Raw genomic sequence first — 13,014 nt, 5'->3', positions numbered from 1 at the left:
GTGGTCACGACCTTCGTGAACATATCAGCAGGATTTTTACTTCCAGGAATCTTCTCAAGCTTCAAGACTCCATTCACCCGATCTCTAAGGATTCCGATTCCAAGGATTTGTTTTGCAGCACCCAAATCCTTCATAGCAAATTCTATCTTTAGTTTATCAATCTCCTTCAGACAAACTCCTGCTATCAACATATCATCTACATATACCAGTAGCATGATATAAGAACCATCAAGCTTCACATAACACCAGTGATCAGCATGATACCTCGGGAAACCATCATTATTTATTACACCATCAAACTTCTTGTACCACTGTCTTGGAGCTTGTTTGAGACCGTACAAGCTTTTCTGAAGTTTGCACATCATTTTCTCTTTCCCTCGTACTTCAAATCCCTGTGATTGATTCATTTCTTCATCTAGCTCACCATGAAGAAACACAGTCTTTACTTCTAACTGCTCCAGATGAAAATTTTCTTTTACCATCAATCCAAGTACAGTCCTGATAGTAGTTAACTTTACCACCAGAGAGAAAATATCTGTGTAATCAATGACTTCTTTTTCACCTTTTTCAAAAAGGATTTCTTTGTACTGCTTGCTACCATCGTGTTCTAACCGGTACTCCCACTTGCTATGTAAAACCTTTTTACCTTCAGGATGTTCTGACAACTCCCACATGTGATTGGATGACAGTGAATCCATCACATCTTTCATGGCTAACTCCCACTGTTTAAAGGTCTCATAAACATCTGATTTATTTTTCAAAAAATAAACCCAAAATTTCCTGCTCGAATCGTCAACAGTAGTGCCATAATATCTTGAGTGATCTCCAAGGAATTTCACAAGAGATGGTCCACATACGTCAGTATGTACCAGCTCCAAATCCGCTGATTTTGGTTCTCTAACCTCTTTTGAAAAGCTCACCTTTTTTTGCTTTTCAAAAAATACAGCTTCACACGGCTTGTGTTCAACGATCTTTAATACTGGTAGCTTTCCATTTGAAACAAGCATTTTCAGTCCCTTCTCACTCATATGTCCAGATCTACAGAGCCATAGACTTGAATTAGCTCCAGCATCCACAGCTGCTAATTTATCTCTCAAACTGGAAGTCATATAGAGTGTTCCAGTTTTCTTTCCTCGAGCAACAATCATGACTCCCTTTTTCACTTTCCAGGAACCATAACCAAAAATCACCTTATGACCTTCATCGTCAAGCTGTCCTACTGAAATCAGATTGCGGGTCAACTTTGGTACATGCTTTACTTTGTTGATTTTCCAAACATATCCATTTGTCATCTTCATCCGGATATCACCCATACCAATTATTTCCAAAGGTTTTCCATCAGCCAGGAAAACTTTTTCGTAATCTCCCGCAATGTAATTATCGAATACATCACGATTATCAGTGGTATGAAACGAAGCTCCCGAATTCATAACCCAAGAGTCAATAGGGCTTTCCATGGATAACATTAAAGCATCGTGTACTTCCTCAGTAACAACATTTGCATTATTCTTGGGTGATCTGCAGTCCTTTTTCATGTGACCAGTTTCACCACAGCTCCAGCACTTCAATTTTTTTTCAAATGTATTTTTGTCTTTTTCAATTCTTGATTTGGATCTGCCACGCCATCGGTTAGAACCTTTTTCACTGCTCCTGTCCCTACTCCTGTTTTTGAGATATAGGGCAGATCTCGATGATGTTGCTTCTCCCGAATCCCTCCTGCGAACTTCTTCACCAAGGATTCGATCTCTGACATCATTGAATTGTAACTTTCCCTTTCCAGCAGAATTGCTAACCGCAGCCCGCATCGGCTCCCAAACATTTGGTAAAGACGCCAAAAGAATAAGTGCTCGAATCTCATCATCAAATTTGATTTCAACCGATGTTAGCTGGGAAACAATCGTGTTGAATTCATTGATGTGTGCCGCCACCGAAGCACCTTCCTCCATCTTCAAGTTGAATAATTTTTTCATGAGGAACACTTTATTATTTGCAGATGGCTTCCTCCGATCTTTTAAGCTCTGGAACCCCTGAAACACCAAAGGATCGGAGATAGTTGATATATACGTGGAGGAAATGTTAAGAGATCGACATTCGTAAAACATATATAACAAGTACCGATGACAAATGCTCTCTGCAGCTGACCACTTATTCCGGAAGCCCATGGCTTGACGGGAGTCATCTTAACACAATAGCAAAACAGCATTCCAGTGACAAAAATTACAAGCACTAGCTAGACACCCTCCAATGGCTGAAGTGACTATAAGTAGTTGATGGCGATATTCCCTGGAAGCTTACTTCTGTTTTGTGCACTTGGCCGGCCTTTCTGCTGGGGCGTAGAATGATGGCGGAGAAACATGAGGAGGCAATGGGGATAGAGAAGGTTGGGACGAAGAAAAATCAGAGGGAGGAGGCGGACTTATCACAGGAAAAGGAAGAAACCATGCGAGCCTCTGTTTAGGATACTCCTGTAGCAATTTTCGCTATTTCATATTCTCCATCTGCCTTGAGTTCCTATAAGGATAAATGCTAATTTTGCTGTTAAAAAGAAATGCGTGTTATGCCCCGACAAGCTAGACTCTATAAAATGGCTTGAAAATGTTTACTGTCCGGCGTCTTTATGGAAATTATTAACCAAATTATTCGAATAGTCAATAATGTCATCGTGTTAAAAAATGGTTTTAAGTCACAAAAATAGCTCAAGAAGTTTACCAAAAAATACATTCCTTGCAATCAACGTGATCAAATCGTTAAGGAAAGTATCCCGGACAGTTCCTTAACAATTAATCTTCTGGAAGGAAACAGATTGATAATCTAAAAATATGAACACTGAACAAAATTACCTTGAGATGAACAGGCGGCTATCCTCTGCTTGAACTTTAGGTCCGTAAATTTCATCTTGTGTTCTGTCAAGGAGCTCATTGTTGTCCAGTAAATTGTAACATGAAAAACAGCTAGATTGTTAAATGATCTGTAAAATTCTTACAATTTTCCGGTAAAAGTATTGTGGCATGGAAGCTGTCCACTGAAGTTATTATAACTCAAGTCTAGTACCTCCAAATCTTTTAAATCCACAATCTCTCTGGGAATGGCACCAGAAAAAGAATTGTTACGCAAAATTCTGCCGAAAATTAATGTGCAGTTAGAAAAAAAACTTTGATATATACGGTACCAGGAACAACTTTATTATTATCTTACATGAATTTTGCATGAACCAGGTACCCAATATCAGGAGATAGAGTACCACTCAGGCACAGATTTTTCAGGTTTCTGCAGCAGACAATATTAGTTAGATGACACCTACAATTAGCTTCCCCGTACGTGTATTCATTCAAATCTAATCTCATCAAATATTATATTTTTTTGTTCGAATAAATTAAAGTGATAATACTTACAGAACAACAACATGATATCCTTCTGAACACCCAACTCCATGCCAAGAACATGGGGTGTCCACTCCTTTTTCATATCTCCAATTCCGCAAGCTTCCATATGGATCACTCACCACTCTCTCTTTAAACTTGAGCAAGGCCACGCCTAATTTTACCAAAGCAAAAATCAATCACAAGAAAAAAGAAACAATCTTTATGCAATAAACAAATGAAAGATGAAAAAGTCCAAGTAACGTACCTTCATCCTTGAGAGACCAACAAAAACTTGAGTTCAGCAGCAAAACAAAGCACGTAGGTATTGCCGCCAAGAGGCAACTTTGAGATCTCCGAAGCCCTTCCATTGCATTAAACACCAACCAACGATTTTTTTTCAATGTAATTGTGTGCATCAACCACCATGAGTTGTAGCTTCTTGAAAATATCATCTAATCTCCAACTAATTACCAAGTTGACTCATTTTGAGTGTAAAATAAATTATATTTTGATGCTCAATAAATAATTGGGCCTGGTCCGACTCGAACCCGATAACCCATGATCAGGGAGCGTAGTCCAAAAATTACCAAATATTATTATGTGACGGGATTTAAGCCAATGCAAAGCCCATTTGGTCATGCCCCATGTACCAATTCAAGCTAGATGGGTCTATTCAAGACAAAGGGAAGAGCCCTTGATTCAGGCACTAACCGCTGAGCTCATTGGGCCGAGTCCTATCTCGGTACGGTAAAGGCCCGACCCGGGCCCAATATATGAAACTTAGATATCGGAAATATTTGAGTATCTTTAACAGATAAGGATAAGACCCAACAAATCTATGATTTGATATGGTTTGTAGGTCGGTTCAAGAGTCCTAATTAATCACCATGGTGGTCGAATTCTATTAGATTTAGGTTCCTAAATTGAGTAGAGTCTCACTCTAATACAAATTATACCTCAACAAGCTAAGGTAACTTATCCCTCCAGCCCCTATAAATACAGATATTTTCTTATGGTTTTACACATTCACTTCCTGCTCACATATTCACACACCCTTATTCTCTCTTTGCTCTCGTTTTTTTTTTCTGAGCACTGACTTAGACATTGGAGGGGTCACGCCGAAAACATATTCGGCGCCCACTAACGGAGTTTTTGTCTGTGCAGAGAACATGACATCTGACCCGACCCGCTTCATAGAAGATTTGGAGATCTGCTCTACCAGACCGAACCCGAGATAAAATTTTGGTATCACAAATTGGCGCCGTCTGTGGGAATTCGAAGAAGAAAGAGTTGAGATGGCTGAAGCAAATGGAGTAAACGTACCTATGGAACAACTTATTGCCGCCGCTGTTGAAAGAGCTCTGGCTGCAAGGGAGGGAGCCAATCCTCCTCCCCACGATCAGAACTCCCAGTTGAAATGTAACCCCCCAAAATTATCTTAATTGAGATTATTATTGGTATTCTGAGATTATGAAATTCGAGGGTTGAATTGATATTTGATCAAGACTAATTTGCAATTTTTTTAAAGAATTCAAGGGCTAAAGTGCAATTCCCTATTTTGACTTAGTCTTATTATTTGTTGTAAGAGTGGGTGCCCAGTGAGCCAACTGTGTGGCTATGGGCTTTGATGACTCTTTGTATAAACAATCTTTTGTTTAATATTATTTACACTTTTATTAATGGCAATGACTTTATATTACTTCATATTGTTATATTGTGATATACTATTGTTGTTTTGATAAAGACCTTGAATATACTATAGTGTATGTAAGATGTGGTAGAACATGGAGATGTCTATCATGAAATACATCTTATAGTCACTGTATATTCTAAACTGTTCCTAGTCGATTGAGCCGTCCGATAATAAGGATAAGGATCGCTCGAGTTTGAGGCTAGCATTTGCGATGCGGAGTACCACGTTTCATTGGTAGGGAACATGGAGATGTTCGAAGCATGCAAATGGATATTCATAGGATGAATAATCGAACTACCCTATCCGGACTTTCCAAGTGGTTATCACTTATCGAGTGGATAAAGTCCGCGGTTTTGGTTGTACACCATTAGTCCTTACGACTTGAAACATCATGGAGACTCTATATGCTAGTGCTGTGCTTTGACTCGTTTACCGACTCTATGGGGGTCATCAGGTGTCGGGATTGGGTACAGTTACGACACATATAGGAGTCGATGCATTGTTGTCAAGGATTCACCACATACTTGCGAGTGTGGATATCCTATGCGATCTGAGGAGATATTAGTGTGACAAATCTCTGGCCAGAGTACTTGATGTGATTTAAGAAATGGTTTCTTAGTAGCACATGCGATGTCACTAATTTGATCTTCAAGATGTATTGCATAGTTATCGAATCTTGAGCGACTCTCGATATACCAATGGTTGTTGATTCGATCGGGATATATGGATGAAGGGACCGTACTGTACGCTAACCAAAATCTACTGGTTCTTGTAGGCACTATCAGTGATACCTAGGGAATCATGGGGCGATGTTGCTAGGCGCTTTACCATGATTCGTTGGGCAAGTCGGAAAGTGTTGTTCCGAGTCACAAGGAGTTGTGAGCCCACGGCTAGCTGTATCCCTGAACCATTGAGGGTCACACAGTGTAATGGAGTTTTAATCCCCGTTGAGATAGTTAAATTTAAAGAGTTAAATTTAATGAACTAAGGAGTTGGACTTCTTAAATAAGAGTAAGGAAGTAGGATTTCCTAAAATGACATAGGGATGGACATTTTTGGAAACCACTGAATTCGGATTCAGGAAAATTTATTTTGACTTTAAAATGTGCAAAAATGGTTTCTGTGCACATTGGTGAAATCGGTTCATCAATCGGAGTCACGATGAATTTTATATTAATTTCTGAACGTGCGGGCTTTGCTTGTCGGGCCCTAGCTTATGACTAATGGGCCCTAAGGTGTTAGTGGCCTGCATTATAAATAAGTTATTGCAGTACAGAAATTACGCACAACAGGTCATAATTTTGAGACAGGATTTTCGAAACCCTAGCCTCCTCTCAAAAGAAATCGGCCGAACCCTTCCTCTCTGTCCGAGAAATTCCGGTCTGTGATTTTTAATTGCAGTCAGGAATAACGAATCAGATTCGTTTAATCTCTTCGCAGAAAACTTCTGATAGATTTTCTAGTGCAATCTATCAGAGGGATTTAAACCCCATTCGTGGACCTGATTGAAGGAGTTCATCAGTTCCTGGGAGATACAAGAAGCGCAGAGAAATCTGTGTGGTGTCCAATAATCTCGCTTCGAGATTGAAGGTAAAATTTAATTAATTGTTATTTGAATTTTACACACACAATAATTTAATCGTTAAACGGTTGATACTCACACTATGGAATTGTTCCATAATAAAATTTTTAAACTTCCGCTGCACCGGGTATCAATCGTGATTGATCTGAGACCCCAGTTTTCCAACAGTGGTATCAGAGCCAGGTTGCTCAGATCAAACGATTAAATTAATCGATTGTACAAAATTTTTGAATCTCGGTTTTTGGAAAACAAAATAAATATTTTTAAATAAAATTTTTTTTTTTTTCGGGGCAAAACCCGGGCAGCGATTGGATCGCTGCCCGGTGGGGCAGCAATTGTTGCTGCCCCGGGCGGCGCACGGCGCCGCCCAAAGGGGGCGCACGGCGCCGCCCAGGGCAGCGCTGTGCGCTGCCCAGCGCAGCGCTGGGCGCTGCGCAGGGCAGCGCTTGGCGCTGCCCAGGGCGGCGCACGGCGCCGCCCAGGGCGACGCACGGCGCCGCCCAGCGGCGGCACCAGGCGCCGCCAGGGCAGCGATAGTCGCTGCCCTAAGGGGGCAGCCGGGCTGCCCCCGGCCCGCGCCCCGGGTGCGGGCCGGCCCGGGAGTGTCCCGGGCGGCCCGCGGGAAAAATTATATTTTTATTAAAAATTAATTTTAATATGTTAAAATTTTATTTTTGGTCCGGTCAAAAATTGTTTTTGATTGGTTCACGAGATTTCGGATCGAATTGTTCGAGTCCGTAAATTTTAAAATTGATTTTGGATAAATTTGAATTTTTGGAAAATTTTAATGTTTTATCCGTAAATTGAATTTTGAAATCAATTATTTTGGTACAATTGATGATAAGATATGATCTTATGATATATTGAGTAAAATATGATTTTATTTGTAAAATTGGATTTTATAGATAAAATATGATTTTATTTGATATAGAGATAAAATATGATTTTATATGTGAAATGAGATTTTATATATAAAATATGATTTTATCTTGTTTAAATTTGAATTGCCACTGCATGTTATCCAATAAATTAATTTTGAATTAAATGTTATTGGATAAGGATGATCGATTGCCATGACCAATTTTGTAGGTGTATGTTAGGAATTTACATTTTGTTTTATTGTTGTTGGTTTTATTAATGGGCCTGGTTTATGGCCCGATATGAATGTCATATGTAATAAAAGTGGGCTTGGTTTATAGCCCGTTCCCACCCCTAAAATGTATCCCCTACTTGTCATTGTTATTTATTGTAAATGCATTAGATTTAGTGGGAGATCAAGATTTGAAGACGGTGGGCCCAGCAGACAATAAAGACTGAAGAAATGTAAATTGGAAGCACATGTAATAGGATTGCATTGCATACTGCATATTACCTAGGATTGGACTAAGACCCGTGATTGGCAACCACGGGTAAATTAGAAATGGAATCGATCATCCTATATAATATTTGATATTATGATTGTATGCATGTTTAGACATAAATTGCGTGAATCCGGCAAGCATGCAATAAAATGAATATGATGAGACAAATATTTTATAATTAAAAATCCCTCATTTTAAATATGATTTAAAATTTATATCAAGATAAATAAAGGAAATTTAAATTTGTTTAAATGTTCCCACCTTCCATCAACGGTCAATGTATGTGATGCTACCCGCGGATACGGTCCGGCTCATATTATTGGGGGGGCCCGTCCGTCGGAAAGCTGTACATTGGATCGACAAATGTTGTAAGTTGGGTGGAACTCCCATGGGATCGGCTCATATTATTGGGGGATCCACATGGCGACCGTCCATCACAACTTAATATTGATGGGTCATCTTGACATGTCACTTTAAACGGCGTCATATTATTGGGCCCTTATTGGACATGAGGTAAACACATGGGGTTGCTTTGGAAGCAATTGGGTTCTACCTTTTGAGAATTATGGTTGGCTGATATTATTCGGGACCATAAGTTTGTCAATTGGACTCCATGTTCTCACTAAGGAAAAAGTTTCCCGTTTTCACTAGAGGGTGGTGAAATCGTTAAAATAGTGGGAGTGAGATTCATAAAATTAAATTCGCCTATTTTATGTCTTAGTAAATTGTTAAACAATCATTGATATATGTCTGTTTTTCTTTTCAGTATTTCATACAATGAATTCGCGAAATCCATTATTCTCGATCCTCGAACAAAACAAGTTGACTGGCGCCAACTATACGGAATGGTTCCGGAAGTTGAAGATTGTCTTAACTTCGGAGAAAATGCTCTACGTGTTAGAGAAAGCACCTCCGAAGGAAGCACCAGCTGACATAAGTCCGGAGCAATTGGCCAAACTTGATGCATGGTGTGACCATGACATCAAGACCAAATGCTATATGCAAGCCTCGATGTCTGATGAACTCCAGAGGCGATTTGAGGACACGGTGAATGCTGCTGACATTCATGCGCAACTCAAGGAACTTTTTGGGGCTCAGTCGAGGGCTGAAAGGTTCGCTACTGTTAAGGAGTTGATGACGTGCCGCATGCGTGAAGGGACTTCGGTCCGTGATCATGGGGTACGAGTGATTTGGCTCATACAGAAGTTGGCGACCCTAGATTTGGTGTTGGAGCATGAACTCAATGTGGATTTATTGCTTCTGTCTCTTCCTTCTTCATTTGATGGATTTGTGATAAATTTTAATATGAACAAGATAGAGGCCACCCTAGAAGAGATGGTCAATATGCTCGTTACATATGAATCCACACTTAAGAAGGATAAGCCAGCTTTCTTGGTGGGCTCCTCATCTTCTGCTAAGAAGGGGCCAAGTATGAAGGGCAAGAAACGTTCTACCCCACCCAAGAAAGTCGAGCCCGAGAAGAAGCAAAAGACAAAGGCTTCAAACAATGGAAAATCCAAGGATGTTTGCCATTACTGCAAGAAGCCGGGTCATTGGAAGCGCAACTGCAAGGAATATCTTGAGCAGTTGGGAACTGCAAAGGGTATGTTCTATATTGAAATAAACATGTCACTTAATACAACTTCTTGGGTATTGGATACCGGATGTGGATCTCACATTTGCAATGATTTGCAGGTGATGACAAGAAGTCGCAGGCTTAGAATGGGTGAGACCCAGCTAAGGCTCGGGAATGGTTCCAGAGTTGAAGCTACGGCCATTGGAGATGTTTGTTTGACTTTGCAGAACGGTTTTAAATTATTGTTAAGAGATGTTTTATTTGTGCCAGATTTAATTAAAAACATTATTTCTATTTCTATGCTTGATAGAGATGGTTATTCTTGCAATTTTGTGAATGGGATTTGCAATATTTACAAGAATGAATGTTTAAATGGACAACTTGAAAACGATCTATACAACTTAAAACTAAAAGACGTTCCAGTGAATTATGTTGATAAACCGGCGACAACAAACAAAAGGAAAATCGATAGTCAAAACCCGGCGAACCTTTGGCATGCTAGGCTAGGTCATATTTCTTCAAGGAGGATGAACAAGCTAGTGGGAGAGGGCATGTTTGATATGTCTGATATTAACTCTCTACCTACTTGTGAATCCTGCCTAAAAGGAAAAATGACTAAATCTCCTTTTAAGGGGAAACCTGAGCGTAGTCAGAATTTGTTGGATTTGATCCATACAGATGTTTGTGGTCCATTTAGAGTAGGGACTCAACATGGCCACACGTACTTCATTACCTTTACTGATGATTATTCAAGGTATGGGTATTTATATTTAATGAAATATAAATCTGAAGCATTTGAAAAGTTCAAAGAATTCAAGGCTGAAGTAGAAAACAAGCTAGGTAAAAGCATTAAAGCACTTCGATCGGATCGAGGTGGAGAATACTTAAGTACCGAGTTTTTGGACTATCTAAAAGAGAATGGGATTCTCTCTCAGTGGACTCCTCCTATGACACCACAGCTTAATGGTGTATCGGAGCGTCGTAATCGAACTTTGTTGGACATGGTTCGATCTATGATGAGCTTCACTGAGCTTCCACCTTCGTTTTGGGGCTATGCGCTTGAAACGGCGGTATTGTTGTTGAACAACGTCCACACTAAAGCAGTGGACAAAACACCATACGAGTTATGGAATGGCAAAGCTCCTAAGTATTCGTACTTGAGGATTTGGGGATGTCCTGCTTACGTGAAGCGGACAGTGGGAGATAAGTTGGATAGTCGATCCAGCTTATGTTATTTTGTAGGGTATCCGAAGAATTCAATCGGATATTATTTCTATTATCCTGCTGAAACAAAGGTGTTTGTTTCTAGGAATGCCACCTTATTGGAGAAGGAGTTCTTATTGGATAAGAAAGGCGAGATGATGGAACTCGAAGAGGTTCGAGAAGAACCCGAAATACAAAATAACGATCCTACACCTCAGGAACCATTGCTGGACACGCCTGAACCTAGAAGATCCGAGAGGACTTCTAGACCTCCTATTCGATATGGTCTTCTTCTTGAAGGGGATCAAGATGAACCCGACATTGGATGTGATCCAAGAAACTTCAAGGAAGCAATTTCTGATGCGGATTCGAATTTATGGCTTGAAGCTATGCAGTCAGAATTGGATTCGATGCATACAAACCAAGTTTGGTCTTTAGTAGATCCTCCCGATGGAATTGTTCCAATAGGGTGTAAATGGATCTACAAAAGAAAGCTTGGGCCTGATGGTAAGGTATTGACCTACAAGGCGCGATTGGTGGCGAAAGGTTATACTCAAAGGCAAGGAGTTGACTATGATGAAACCTTTTCACCAGTTGCTATGTTCAAGTCCATAAGAATCCTTATTGCCATAGCTGCATGGTATGACTATGAGATATGGCAAATGGATGTGAAGACTGCTTTTCTTAATGGAGACATTAAGGAAGAAATCTATATGAAGCAGCCTGAGGGGTACACATCCATGGGAAGCGAGCATAAGGTATGCAAGCTTCAGAGATCAATTTATGGTCTAAAACAAGCATCAAGAAGTTGGAACCAGAAATTTGATGAAACAATTAAAGATTTTGGTTTCATCAAGAACCCGGAGGAACCTTGCGTGTACAAGAAAGTAATTAAGGATGCGGTGACATTCTTAGTGATTTATGTTGATAACATCCTACTCATTGGGAATGACGTAGGGATGTTGCAGTCAACAAAGATATGGTTATCAGGTAGATTTTCGATGAAGGATTTGGGTGAGGCATCCTACATTCTTGGGATACAGATCTATAGAGATAGATCTAAGAGAATGATAGGACTCACTCAATCAACCTACATCGATACCATATTGAAACGGTTTTCAATGGATGGGTCCAAGAGAGGACATCTACCCATGTGTCATGGAGTTTCTCTATCCAAGTCTATGTGTCCCAAGACTGATACAGAGATAGAGAATATGACACATGTACCATATGCGTCAGCTATAGGTAGTATCATGTATGGGATGATATCTACCAGACCGGATGTAGCATTTGCTCTGAGTGTCACGAGCAGATATCAGTCTAATCCTGGTCAAATGCATTGGAAAGCCGTGAAGGACATTCTTAAGTACTTGCGAAGGACTAAGAATATGTTCATGGTGTATGGAGGACGAGATCTCAAATTGGAAGGCTATACCGACTCTAGCTTCCAAAGTGATGTGGATGACTCGAAGTCAACCTCTGGATTTGTGTTCATGCTCAATGGCGGTGCTGTCTCTTGGAAGAGTTTCAAGCAGGACACCACAGCGGATTCCACCACTGAGGCTGAATACATTGCAGCATCAGCTGCTGCTAAAGAGACCGTTTGGATGAGGAAGTTCGTCCAAGAGTTGGGCGTTATTCCTGAATTTGTTGGTCCAGTCCCGGTGTACTGTGACAACACGGGTGCCGTTGCTCAAGCAAAGGAACCAAGGTCTCATCAAAGATCCAAACACGTACTGAGGAAATACCACATAATCCGGGAGATTGTGGAAAGAGGAGACATCATTGTCGAACGAGTGGCCTCTGCAGACAATATCGCTGATCCGCTTACTAAGCCCTTGCCAGGACCATTGTTTGACAAACATCGCGAAGCAATGGGTCTACGTAGTATGACTAGTTGGCTATAGGGCAAGTGGGAGATTGTAAGAGTGGGTGCCCAGTGAGCCAACTGTGTGGCTATGGGCTTTGATGACTCTTTGTATAAACAATCTTTTGTTTAATATTATTTACACTTTTATTAATGGCAATGACTTTATATTACTTCATATTGTTATATTGTGATATACTATTGTTGTTTTGATAAAGACCTTGAATATACTATAGTGTATGTAAGATGTGGTAGAACATGGAGATGTCTATCATGAAATACATCTTATAGTCACTGTATATTCTAAACTGTTCCTAGTCGATTGAGCCGTCCGATAATAAGGATAAGGATCGCTCGAGTTTGAGACTAG

The sequence above is a fragment of the Henckelia pumila genome, chromosome 4, assembly GCF_033568475.1.
Source record: "Henckelia pumila isolate YLH828 chromosome 4, ASM3356847v2, whole genome shotgun sequence".
NCBI lineage: Eukaryota > Viridiplantae > Streptophyta > Magnoliopsida > Lamiales > Gesneriaceae > Henckelia > Henckelia pumila.
This window is presented reverse-complemented; position numbering follows the sequence as displayed.